The 12393-nt window shown below is 45.1% G+C and overlaps 1 long non-coding RNA gene across 2 annotated transcripts in view; it reads left to right on the forward strand.

The window, feature by feature from the left end:
• LOC140471720 (uncharacterized) overlaps positions 1-12393 on the forward strand; it is a 49978-nt gene that overhangs the window by 11821 nt on the left and 25764 nt on the right. For both annotated transcript variants that reach the window (XR_011957203.1, XR_011957204.1), the window contains exon 4: positions 1940-2044. This is a non-coding gene — a long non-coding RNA (uncharacterized lncRNA). The remainder of the gene's footprint in view (positions 1-1939; positions 2045-12393) is intronic.

The following is a 12393-nucleotide window of genomic DNA, read 5'->3' on the forward strand; positions in this document are numbered from 1 at the left end:
CGAACTGAACTAATCGCACCTGCCTCCACTTGGTCCAAGTCCATCCTAGCATTCCCTGTTGATATACGGGTCCAAATGTTTTTTTTCCTATTAGAATCCCATTCCCCTACCCTCTTGCTCTACATTTACCCCTGACTAATTCACTCAACCCAATCATTCCTGAACACTATGGGCAATTGAGCACGGCCAGTTCACCTACCCTGTACATCTGTGGATTGTGGGAGGAAACGGGAGCACCTGGAGGAACCCACGCTGTCATGGGGAGGAATATGCAAACTCCACATGGACAGTCACCCAATACAGGAATTGAGCCTGTGTCCCTGGCGCTGAGAGGTAGCAGCACGAACCATTGAGCCACAGTGCCACCCTGAAATTGTAATTGTATTCACATCTATCACGTCCTCTGCAAGTTTGTTCCACATGTGAACCACTCTCTGTGCAAAAACAAAATATAAATCCGGAACTTCTTTTTAAACCCTTCCTTTTCTCACGTTAAAAAGTATGTCCCCAGTCTTGAATTGCGTCCCTTCCTGGAAAGGGCACCTGCTGTTCACATCACCGAAACTCTTCAGGATTTTATAAACCTCTAATCAGGTCACCCCTCAGCCTCCTGTGTGCTCCAGTGAAAAGGGACCCAGCCTATCAGGACTCTGTTTATAATTCAATCCCTCCGTTCCCATCACCATTCTGGTAAATCTCTTCTGAACCTGCTCCAATTTAATAATATCCTTCCTATAACAGCACAACCAGAACTGGGCACAGTATTCCAGAAGAGGCCTCACCAACATCCTGTAATACCTCAACATAACGTCCCAACTCCTATATTCAAAGATCTGAGCAATGAAGGCAAATGTGCTAAAGCCCTTCTGAACCACCCTGTCTGCATGTGACACATAGTTCAAAGACCTGAACCCCTCTGTCTCTTTGTTCCATATCACTATCCGAGGCCCAACTTTTAATCAGTGTAAGTCCTGCCTTCGTTTGTTTTACCAAGATGTAATATTTTGCATTTATTCCAATCCACCAAATCACAAACATCCTTCGAGTATAAAGGCAAGAGGAGTATACTGAAGAGTAAAATCAGTAAGGCAAAAAGGGGACAGGAGACCGCTTTGGCGAATAGGGAAAGGGTTTTTAGAAATACATTTAGAGCAAATGGGTCACTAGAGAGAGAATAGGCCACCTCAAAGATCAGCAAGGCAGCCTATGTGTGAAGACACAGGAGATGGGGTTTTGGGGGGATACTAAACGTGTGGCATCAGTGTTTAATGTGGAGAAGGACAGATTTGTGGGGGTTGTCAAGATTAGAGATCGTGAGGGTGATGAGACAGGAGGAGATTGGAGGATGTTATAGAGATTGACATGTTTGTGATACCAGAGATAGTGATGGTTCTGAGGCTAGAGAGGACTTCTAGAGATAAGGAAGAGTTAAGTCTGGATGAGGTGACCGTGATCTGGGGAGTTGTGAGGATGGAGGAATTCACAGAGATAGCGAGAATTAGTCATAAAGTGATACAGCATAGTAACAGACCCTGTGGTTAAACCAGTCCGTGTCGACCATAATTCCCAACTAATCTAATCGCACCTGCCTCCGCTTGGTCCACATTCATCCAAACATTTCCTATTTATGGACTTGTCTAAATGTCTTTTAAACATTGTAATTGTATTCACAGCTGCCTCTTTTTCTGGGAGTTCACTTCACACATGTAAAAGTAAAAACAAATCCCCAATTAGTTTTTCAAACCTTTCTCATCTATTTTCAAATTGTATGCACCCAGGTCTTGAATTCCACCCCCCCCCCACCACCTCTTACGCTTGAGTGAAAAAGCATCCCAGCCTATCCAGCTTCTCCTTGTGACACAATCCCTCCATTCACAGCAACATCCCGGTTAGTCTCTTCCGAATCCGCTCCGATTTAATAATATCCTTCCTATAACAGCACAACCAGAACTGGACGCAGTATTCCAGAAGAGGCCTCCCCAGCATCCTGTACAGCCTCAACCTAAATTCCCAACTCCGGTACTCAGAGGTCTGAGCAATGAAGGTAAGTGTGCTAACCACCTTCTTAACCACCCTGTCTACATGTGACACAGACTAAGAAAACCTGAACCCCTCGGTCTCTTTGTTCCATATCACTACTCAAAGCCTTACTTTTAATTAGTGTAAGTCCTGCCCTTGTTTGTTTTATCAAGATGCAATATTTTGCATCAGTATTTACTGTGGAGAAGGACACGGGAGATGTAAAATGTGGGGAAATAAATGGTTACATCTTGAAAAATGTCCATACTGCAGAGTTCTGGATGTCTGGAAATGCATAAAGGTGGATCTATCCCCAGGCTTTGATCAGGTGTATCCAAAAAATTCTGTAGGAAGCGAGGGAAGTGATTTCTGGGCCTCTTGCTGAGATTTTTGTATTATTGATAGTCACAGCTGAGGTGTCAGAAGACTGCGGGTTGGTTAATATGGTGCTACTATTTAACGAAGGTGGTTTGGACAAGCCAGGGAACTACAGACGCTGTGCTAGACTAGGTGTTGGAGGGAGCCCTGAGCGATAGGATTTGCGTGTATTTGGAAAAGCACGGACTGATTAGGGATAGTCAGCATAACTTTCTGCATGGGAAATCATGTGTCACATACTTGATCTGGTTTTTAAGAAGTAACAAAGAGGATTGATGAGAGAAGAGTAGTAGATGTGATCTATATGGACTTCAGTAAGGCATTCGACAAGGTTCCCCATGGGAGACTGGTTAGCAAGGTTAGATCTCATGGAAGTAGCCATTTGGATATAGATCTGGCTCAAAGGCAGAAGACAGAGGGTGGTGGTGATGGATGATTATTTTTCAGACTGGAGGCCTGTGACTAGTGGAGTGCCACAAGGATTGGTGCTGGGTCCACTACTTCTCATCATTTATATAAATGAATTAGATGTGAACACAGGAGGTATAGTTAGTAAGTTTGTAGATGGCATCAAAATTGGAGGTGTAGTGGACAGTGAAGAAGGTTACCTCAGATTTCAATGGGATTTTGATCAAATAGGCAAATGGGCTGAGAAGTGGCAGATGGAGTTCAATTCAGATAAGTGCGAGGTGCTCTATTTTGGAAAAGCAAAGCTTAGCAGGACTGATACACATCATGGTCAGGTCCTGGGGAGTGTTGCTGAACAAAGAGACCTTGTTGTGCAGGTTCATAGCTCCTTGAAAGTAGAGGCGCAGGTAGATAGGATCGTGAAGGTGTTTGGTATGATTTCTTTTATTGGCCAGAGTATTGAGTAAGAGAGTTGGGAGGTCATGTTGCGGCTGTTCAGGACATTGGTTTGGCCACTCTTGCAATATTCTGCGCAATTCTGTTCTCCACCTGTCAGAAGGATGTTGTGTAACTAGAAAGGTTCACAGAAGATTTATAAGGATATTGCCAGGGTTGGAGGGTTTGAGATATAGGGAGAGGCTGTACAGGCTGGGGCTGTTTTCCCTGGAGTGTCAGAGGCTGAGGCGTGATCTCCGAGATTTATAAAATCATGAGCATGGATCGGATAGATAGACAAGGTATTTTCACTGGAGTGGGGGAGTCCAGAACGAGGGGGCATAGATTTAGCGCGAGAGGGGAAAGATATAAAAGGGACCTAAGGGCCAACTTTTTCATGCGACAGTGGTGCGTTTATGGAATGAGCTGCCAGAGGGAGTTGTGAAGGCTGGTACAATTGCATCATTTATTAGGCTTCTGAATGGGTATATGAATAGGAAGGGTTTAGAGGGATATCGACCAAGTGCTGGCAAATAGGACGAGATTAGGTTCGGATATCTGGTCGGTATGGACGAGTTTGATTGAAGGGTCTGTTTCCGTGCTGTATGTCTGTGACTCGCAGCCGGGGATCAGCTCAGTGGGTTTCAGTCTCTTAAAAGGTAAATCTTACTCTGTTGCGGATTGTAAAAAGTAAAACATTCAGTAGGGTGAGTGTTTACTAGTTTAAGTGCCTCTGTTATGATCTTTTGGTTGAATGTTTTAAATATAAAATACAGGTACCAATGTATTCGAGAGTAGTCTTTTGTAAAGCTGTAAGACTCTGCCTTTTTCTGGATCTACAGATTAAGGTGCAGAGATGGCCATTCGTACAGTGATGTGCACTTCCTGGAGGAGAGTAGGGGGAGTTTGAATGATCCTGATGATAGCCTGCAGGAAGTGATTCAAGTCCTCTTGGATCACATGGATCAGATGGAGCAGTACTTAATGGTAATGAAGAATTTACAAGAGTCAGGATGTGTGATAGGTGGCAGTTTCAGGCCGGAAAACTGCCGATACAGTCAGGTAGATGGGTTACCTCTCGGAAAGGTAGGAGAGGGAGGTAGGTAGAGCAGGAGTCTCCTGTGGAGAAAGTGAGGACTGCAGATGCTGGAGAACAGAGCTGAAAAATGTTTTGCTGGAAAAGCGCAGCAGGTCAGGCAGCATCCAAGGAGCAGGAGAATCGACGTTTCGAGCATAAGAAGGGCTTGTGCCAGAAACGTCAATTCTCCTGCTCCTTTAATGCAGCCTGACCTGCTGCGCTTTTCCAACAACACATTTTTTCAGCCATGAGTCTCCTGTGGCTATCCCCATCTCAAACATGTTTACTGTTTTGGATAATGTAGGTTGTCATAGACTTCCAGGGAATGTTGCACTGACAGCCAAGTTACTGTTACTGAGATTGGCTCCACTATAATGAGAGGTCTATCAGATTCCAAACGCTCAAGGATGATAAGGGACTTTCTAGTCGGGCACAGACTGCTGTTTCTGCAGCTAACAGTGAGACATCAGAATGAGGTGATACCTCCCTGGTGCCAGGGTCAAGGATGTTTCGGACAGGTAGCAGAATATTCTCAAAGGAAAGAATGACCAGTGGGAGGTCATTGTACATTGGTACCAATGAAAAAGGAAGGGGAAAAGATAAATGGCCTGATGAGAGAATATAGCAAATTAGCCTGGAGTATAATAAACCAGGTCCTCGGTCATAATATGTGGATTACTCCAGGTGCTCCATGCTCGTGAGAGTAGGAATAGCAGGATGGAGGAGATGAATGATTGGCTAAGGAGCTGGTATAGGGCAGAAGGATTCACATCTTTTGATCATTGTAATCTCCTCTTGAGTAGAGTTGATGTGCATAAGAAGGATGGATTGTACCTGAATTGGAAGGTGTCTGATATCCAAGCAGGGAGATTTGCTCGTGCTACTCAGGAGTCATTAAACCAGTGAGGGAGTGTGGGTAAACTCAAAGAGATAGTGAGAAAAGAGGTAAGTCTGAGGCTGGTACAGTTCAGAAGTCAGACAGTCAAGGCAGGCAAGGGCAAGGCACAGAACCAGGTAGAACTGACAAGTTACACTGCATTGACTTCAATGCAAGAGGCCTGACAGGGAAGGCAGATGGGCTCAGGGTATGGTTTTGAATGTGGCACTGGGATATCATGGGTATTACAGAAACGTTGCTCAGAGATGGGTAGGACTGGCAGCGTAATGTTCCAGGGTATCGATGCAAGAGGAAGGATAGAAAGGGGGACATGAGAAGATTAGGGGTAGCATTACAGTTGTGCTGAGGGAGGATATTCTGAGATTACGTCCAGCGAAGTTACTTAGGTTGACCTGGGAAATAAGAAAGGGATGATCACCTTGTTGTTATTACCTGCGTGGGTTTCGTCTGTTTGCTGTGGTTTCCTCCCACTATCTAAAGATATACAGGTTGGGTGGATATTCCAGGCTGAATTGGCCATATTGTTCAGGGATGTGCAGGCTAGGTGGATTAGCCGTGGGAAATGCAGCGTTACAGGTTTAAGGTAGGAGGCTTTGAGGGTCAGTGTGGATGTGATGGGCCGAATGGCCTGCTTCCACACTCAGGATTCTCTGATAATTCTACTAGTTTTAAAATAGTTACAGAAAATAATAAACCAGATCTAAACGGTGTTCTAAATTGGACAAAGGCGAATTTTGACGGTACAAGGCGAGAACCTTCAATATTTCTTTGCTATTCCCAGGTAAAGGGACAGCTGGAAAGTGGGAACATAAGAACATAAGGAAGAGGAGCAGGAGTAGGCTACCTGGCCCCTCGAGCCTGCTCTGCCATTCAATATGGTCAGGGCTGATCTTTTCATGGCCTCAGCTCCACTTTCCTGTTCTCTCACTATAACCCTTAATTCCTTTCCTGTTCACAAATCTACCTTTTGACCTAACGATAGTCAAGTTGATAACGTCAACTGCTGCACTCAGCAGCAAATTCCACAGATTCACAGATTTATCTGAAGAAGTCCATCCTGATCTCAGTCCTAAATCTGATATCCCCTTATTTTGACTCTCTGCTCCCTATTTTGCTCTGTCCCCAGTGGAAATCACCTCCCTGCTTCAAGTTTATCTACTCCCTTAATAATTTCAATTTTTTTCCTATCCAACCCCCCGATACTTCGAAATTCCAATGAGTATAGAACTAGTTTTCTCAATCTCTCTGCATACGCCAACCCTCTGAAATCCTGACTCAAACTAGTGATCCTCCACTGCACCCTCTCCAGTGCCAGTACATCCTTCCTGAACTAAGGATACCAAACCTGTACACAGTACTCCAGGTGTGGCCTCTCCAGCACCCTGTACAGCTGCAGCATAACCATCCCTCTAGCAATGAAGGACAATATTCCCTTCACTGTCTTATTTACCTGCTGCACCTGCAAACCAACTTCCTGTGAATCATGCACAAGAAAACCCAGCTCCCTCTGTACAGCAGCCTGCTGCAAGTTTTCACCATTTCATCAGTTAGCTGTTAGTCCGACCAAAATGGAGGACCTCACATTTCCCAACATTGTCCTCCATCTGTTCGACCCTTACCCACTCACTTAACCTATCCGTATCCCTCTGCAGACTTACAGTGGCCTCTGCACACATTGCTCTACCACTCAGCTTAGTGTTGTCTACCTTTCATGAATCGATGCTGTGTCTGCTCTGAGACAATTTCTATCCAGATAGCTCACTATTTCTTCCTTGAGAGATCGAGCATTTCCCCCACTACAGATGTTATGCTAACAGGTCCATTTAAAAATATTGGCATCACATCTGCAGCTATCTAATCTGTCAGAACCGTCCCAGAGTCCAGCACATTTTAGTGAATTATCACGAGTGCGTTTGCTATTTAGCCTCTGCCATCTGTTATAGTCTCCTGGGATGCACTCCATCACGGCCAGACGACCCATCTACCTTTCGGCTGTTATCCTTCCCAACACTACCTCTTTACTGAGAATGCTTCTATGTCCTCATCTGCCATTGCATCCATAGGCCTGCAACAACGAGAGTACACAGACAGTATGTTCCTGTTAAGGCCAAGGCTGGGAGGTGTAAGGAATGCTGCCTGTCGAGAGAAATTGAGGGCCTGGTCAAGAAAATGAAGGAGGGATATGGCAGTTACAGGGTTTGCGTGAATCCCTCCAGGAGTAAAAGGGCAGTAGGAGTATAGTCGGGGGAAACCATGAGGGCGAAAAGGGGACATGAGATAGCTTTGGGAAATAGGTTTAGGGAGAACCCAAAGAGATTCGACAAATACACCTCGGACAAAAGAGTAACCAGGCAGAGATTAGGGACCCTCAAAGATCAGCAAGGCTCTCTGTGGAACCATCGGGGGTGGGAGGATTTCATGTCAGCTTTTACTTCGAGGATGTGGAAGTGAGACAGTTTGGAAAAATAAATAGTGATAACTTGACAAGTGTCCATATTACAGAGAATGAGGTACTGGATATCTTATAATACATAAAGCTGAATAAATCCCTGGGACCTGATCAGGTGTGTCCCAGAACTTTGTGGGAAGTTAGGGAAGTGATTGCCGGGCCCCTCGCTGAGATATTTGTATCACCAATAACCACAGGTGATGTGCTGTAAGACGGGTGCCATTATTTGAGAAAGGTGATGAGGAAAGTCCAGGGAACAATACACCGATGAGCCTGAAGTCAGGCAAGTTGCTGGAAGGGTTCTCAGGGACAGGATTTGGATGTAATTGGAAAGGCAAGAAATAATTAGGGATAGTCAGCATGGCTTTGTGCATGGAAATCACTAACTTGGTCTTCAGAAAGACGTTCAACAAGGTTCAACATAACAGACTGGTTAACAAATTATACAAAATTGGCTGGAAAATTGGAGACAGAGGATAGTGGTGAAGGGTTGCTTTTCGGACTGGAGATCTGTGATGAGCAATATGGTGTAAGGATTGGTTTTGGGTCCACTGCTTTTCATCATTTATATAAATGATTTCTATGTGAATATAGGAGCTATGATTAGTGACTTTACAGAGACACCAAAATTGGAGATGCAGTGGACAGGGAAGAAAGTAACCTCAGAGAACAATGAGACTTCAAACAACTGGGCTGAGGAGTGGCAGATGGAGTGTAATTCAGATAAATGTGAGGTGCTGCATTTTGGAAAAACAAATCAGGGAAGGGCCTGGGGAGTGTTGCTGAACAAAGAGATGTTGAGGTACAGGTTCATGGTTCTTTGAAAGTGCAATAGGCAGGGTGGTGAAGAAGGCGTTTGGTATACTTGCATTTATTGGTCTGTGCATTATGTATAGGAGTTGCGACATTATTTTGCAGCTGTACAGGACATTGATTCAGCCATTTCTGGAATTCTGATTTTAGTCCTAGGCTCCCTGCTATCGGAATGATATAATAAAACATGAAAGGATTCAGAAAAGGTGTGCAAAGATGTTTCTAGGGTTGAGGGTTTGACCCATACAGAGAGGCTGAATAGGCTCGGGCTGTTTTCACTGGAGCATCGGATGCTGAAAGGTGACCTTCGAGGTTGATAAATCGTGAAGGACATGGTTAGGGTGAAGAGCCAAGGTCTTATTCCCAGGTTAGGGGAGTCCAAAACCAGAGAGCACAGACGTGAGGTGTGAGGGAAAAGATTTAAATGCGATCTAAAGAGCAATGTTTTCAAGCTGAATATGGTACGTGTATGGAATGAGCTGCCAGAGGAAGTGTGGAGGCTGGTAGGATTACATTTAAAAGGCATCTGATTGGGTACGTGTTTCGGAAACGTTTAGAAGGATATGGGCCGAGTGTTGGCAAATGGGACGAGATTAATTTAGGATATCTGGGCGGCATTGACTAGTTGGACCCAAGTGTCTGTTTCTGTGCTGTGCATCTCTATGACACTAATAAATTCAAATTAAGATAGATTTCTCTTTTATGGAGAGCTAGCAAAAGACCTGACAATTCTCCTTGGAGCTGAGAAGCTTAATCAGTCATTTCAACCAGAAACAGATTTGTTTCCAGGATATTTAATTTACAGAAACACTGAGAGAATTTATTGTCACAATTTTTAGTAACTACTTTCAGGTAATTGGCAAATAATGCAGGTTAAAAATGTGAAGGTTATTTTACTCAGTAGGTTCTGAGCATCTGGAAAAGCTTGAACCACAGCTAGATGCAGCTTTTGTTATTTTCAAAAAAGATTTGGAATTTAACTATTTGAGGATAAATGTGGAGGGCTACTGGTAAATGGGAGTGGAGAAAGGGCAGATTGGCAGCATCTCCAGATGGAGAGAGTACAGCCCCAATGGGCTGAATAACCCCCAGGCCCTGGGCTCTGTGATACTGCCCCATTCACTGAATGATGAAGCTCATCCCAGGGCAGAGCCACAGTCATGTACAGCAAGGAAACAGCCCCTTTAGTCAAACCTGTCCACACCGACCAGATATCCCAATCTAATCTAGTCCTATGTGACAGCAGTTAGCCCATATCACTCTACGCCCTTCCCATTCATATACCCATCCAGCTGCCTTTCAAATGGTGGAACTATACCAGCTGTCACCACTTCCCTGACAGTAGATTCCATACACGCACATGAAAAAAGTTGCCCCTTGGGTCTCTTTTATATCATTCTCCTCTCACCTTAAACCTATGCCCCCTCGTTCTGGACTTCCTAACCCCAGGGAAAAGGCCTTGTCTCTGTATCCCATCCAGGCCCCTCATGATTTTATAAACCTCTGAGGTCACCCCTCAGCCTCCTACCACTCAAGTCACAAAGGGACCCGGCTGATTGATGGCAGCTTCAGACCAATAGGGGAGTTGGTGTAATCCTCCCGCCAATGGGAGTGAATGAGGGGTGTGGCCAGCAGGCCAACACGTGACCATGAGCTGTGCAGGTGCAATGTCACTGTGAGGGGGGACCCAGTGAGTGTGAAGAGAGTGGGAGAGACAGCAGAGACTGGGAGAGAAATTGAGTTTGTGTACTAGGTGGGTTGATAAACCCACGATGCAGGCTGCTAGACCTGAATTATAAACTCCCAGTAAATGAAAACCAAAGGAATTGCGGATGCTGTGAATCAGAAACAACAACCAGAAGATCCTGAAAATGCTCAGCAGGTCTGGCAGCATCTGTGAAGAGAAGTCAAAGTTAACATTTCTGATCCAATGACCCTTTGTCAGAACTGATGTTCCTGAGAAACAATGTTGGTTTATATGCAGAAGGTAGGGGTTAAGGTGTAAATGATAGGGGGTGATAGATTCCAAAGAACGTGATGGGAGCAGTTGGACAAATGAGTGCATAACGATCTGGCTGGGGGAGGGTGAATAGCTGTTTATGGAGACTGTTAGTGACTAACCATAGGTAGTGTGTAATTGCAGGCGATGTAATAACAGGGCCTGGTCTATGGGATGGGGGCTAGGACACTAGTACGTAGGAGGCTTAGGACTTAAAATTATGGAATCCAATATTGAGGCCAGAGGGCTGAAGGGTCCCCAGGTACAAGATGAGGTGATGTTCTTCCAGCTTGTGTTAAAGTGTGGCGCTGGATGTGCACAGCAGGTCAGGTAGTATGCAAGGAGCAGGCGAGTTGACATATTGGGCCTAAGCACTTCTTCAGGAATGTGAGGGTGGGGAAGAGGACAGATAATAGGATGGGTGTGTAGGGCTGGTGGGAAGGTAGTTAGGAAGGCGATAGGAAAATGCAGGTGGGGGTAATGGTGAGAGGATGGAGTGGATAATTGGGAAGGAAGATGGACAGATGGGACAGTTTGAGGGCGGTGCTGAGTTGGAGGGTTGGATCTGAGATAAGGTCGGGGAGAGGAGATGAGTAAATGTTGACAAGTTGTTGAAGGGTCGCTCCATCCCACCTATTATTTACTCTTTTACCCCTATCTCCTGCAGTCCGAAGACGTGTCGGTTAGGTGAATTGGCCAAGTTAAATTTCCCGTCGTGTTCAGGGATGTGAAGGTGAGGTGCGTTGTTCAGGAGAAATTTAGAATAACAGAGTAGCGGAATGGGTCTGGGTGGGATACTCTTCAGAGGGGCAGTGTGGATTTGTTGGACCGAATGGCCTGTTTCCACACTGTCGGGAGTCTAATTTTCCCAGCTGCCATCGGTTCTGAGGAAGGGTTACTGGACCCGGAATGGCCCTTGTTGTGTGCAGGAGCCGGAAACTGGGAAGAGGGAGTGGCAGCGGAAACCGGGAGAAAATGATTCAGTTTAGACTGGGAAGTTTTATTTACACGTCTGTACATGGTGTTAGTCCTGAATTAGAAACTCTTGGTCCCATGTTTACAGCAAATGGGAAAACGGTTGTGGGCCTCAGTCAGTGATAGGTCCTGGGTTATGGCCGTCATTTTTACTGGGGGCACGGTACAGCAAGGTGCATGGACATGTCCTCTTCCTGGGTGGGGGAGGGGTGATTTGAAAGAGGAGCATTTACATATCAGACACATACCAGAGATATATTTGTCTTTCCAATTCATCCTGCACTGGCTGAGATTTGTTTTGTGAATTCTCTTTATGGGATATTAAATGAGAATAATTGAGGACGGGATTTCAAAAAAGCAGATTTCTGCACTCAGCGGAGTCATCAGGCTCTGAATATCATGAGCATTTTACTGTGGAAGGAGAAAGGGCTGTCTGTTCTGTCTCTGGGAAAATATCTTCAATACTTTTGTAAAGCAAGGTGCAGAATGATGTTCACATTTGTGGTTGAATCCCCCATGGGCGATTTGGCCTGAGTGGGAGCACAGAATTATCTAAATTATACCTAGTCTCTTTGCAGGAACTGTCAGATTTAGTCCCAATCACTCACTTCATGATGTTAACCTGTAAACTCCTAATTTTCAACTCCCTGCAAAATTCTCATTAAAATTTTTTGTGAACTCAAATTCCAGCACATTTTCAGGTGGAATGTTCCAGGTTCTGACAACTGTCTGTTCATCCAGAAACTGCTGAGGTCCATGTTGACGCTGGGGTTACAAAGGGCTGAGCTGAAAGATGAGATGCTGTCCCTGAGCTCCCATTGCGATGCATAGGGACAGGACAGGAGACTGAGGGCAGTGTAGGTGTGACCAGACAATGAAAATGACAGGGCTGTACTGAGTGTTGCTTGACTTAATGAGTGCGTTTTGGAGTTGGGTGTAAA

This window comes from Chiloscyllium punctatum, unplaced genomic scaffold, assembly GCF_047496795.1.
Source record: "Chiloscyllium punctatum isolate Juve2018m unplaced genomic scaffold, sChiPun1.3 scaffold_155, whole genome shotgun sequence".
NCBI lineage: Eukaryota > Metazoa > Chordata > Chondrichthyes > Orectolobiformes > Hemiscylliidae > Chiloscyllium > Chiloscyllium punctatum.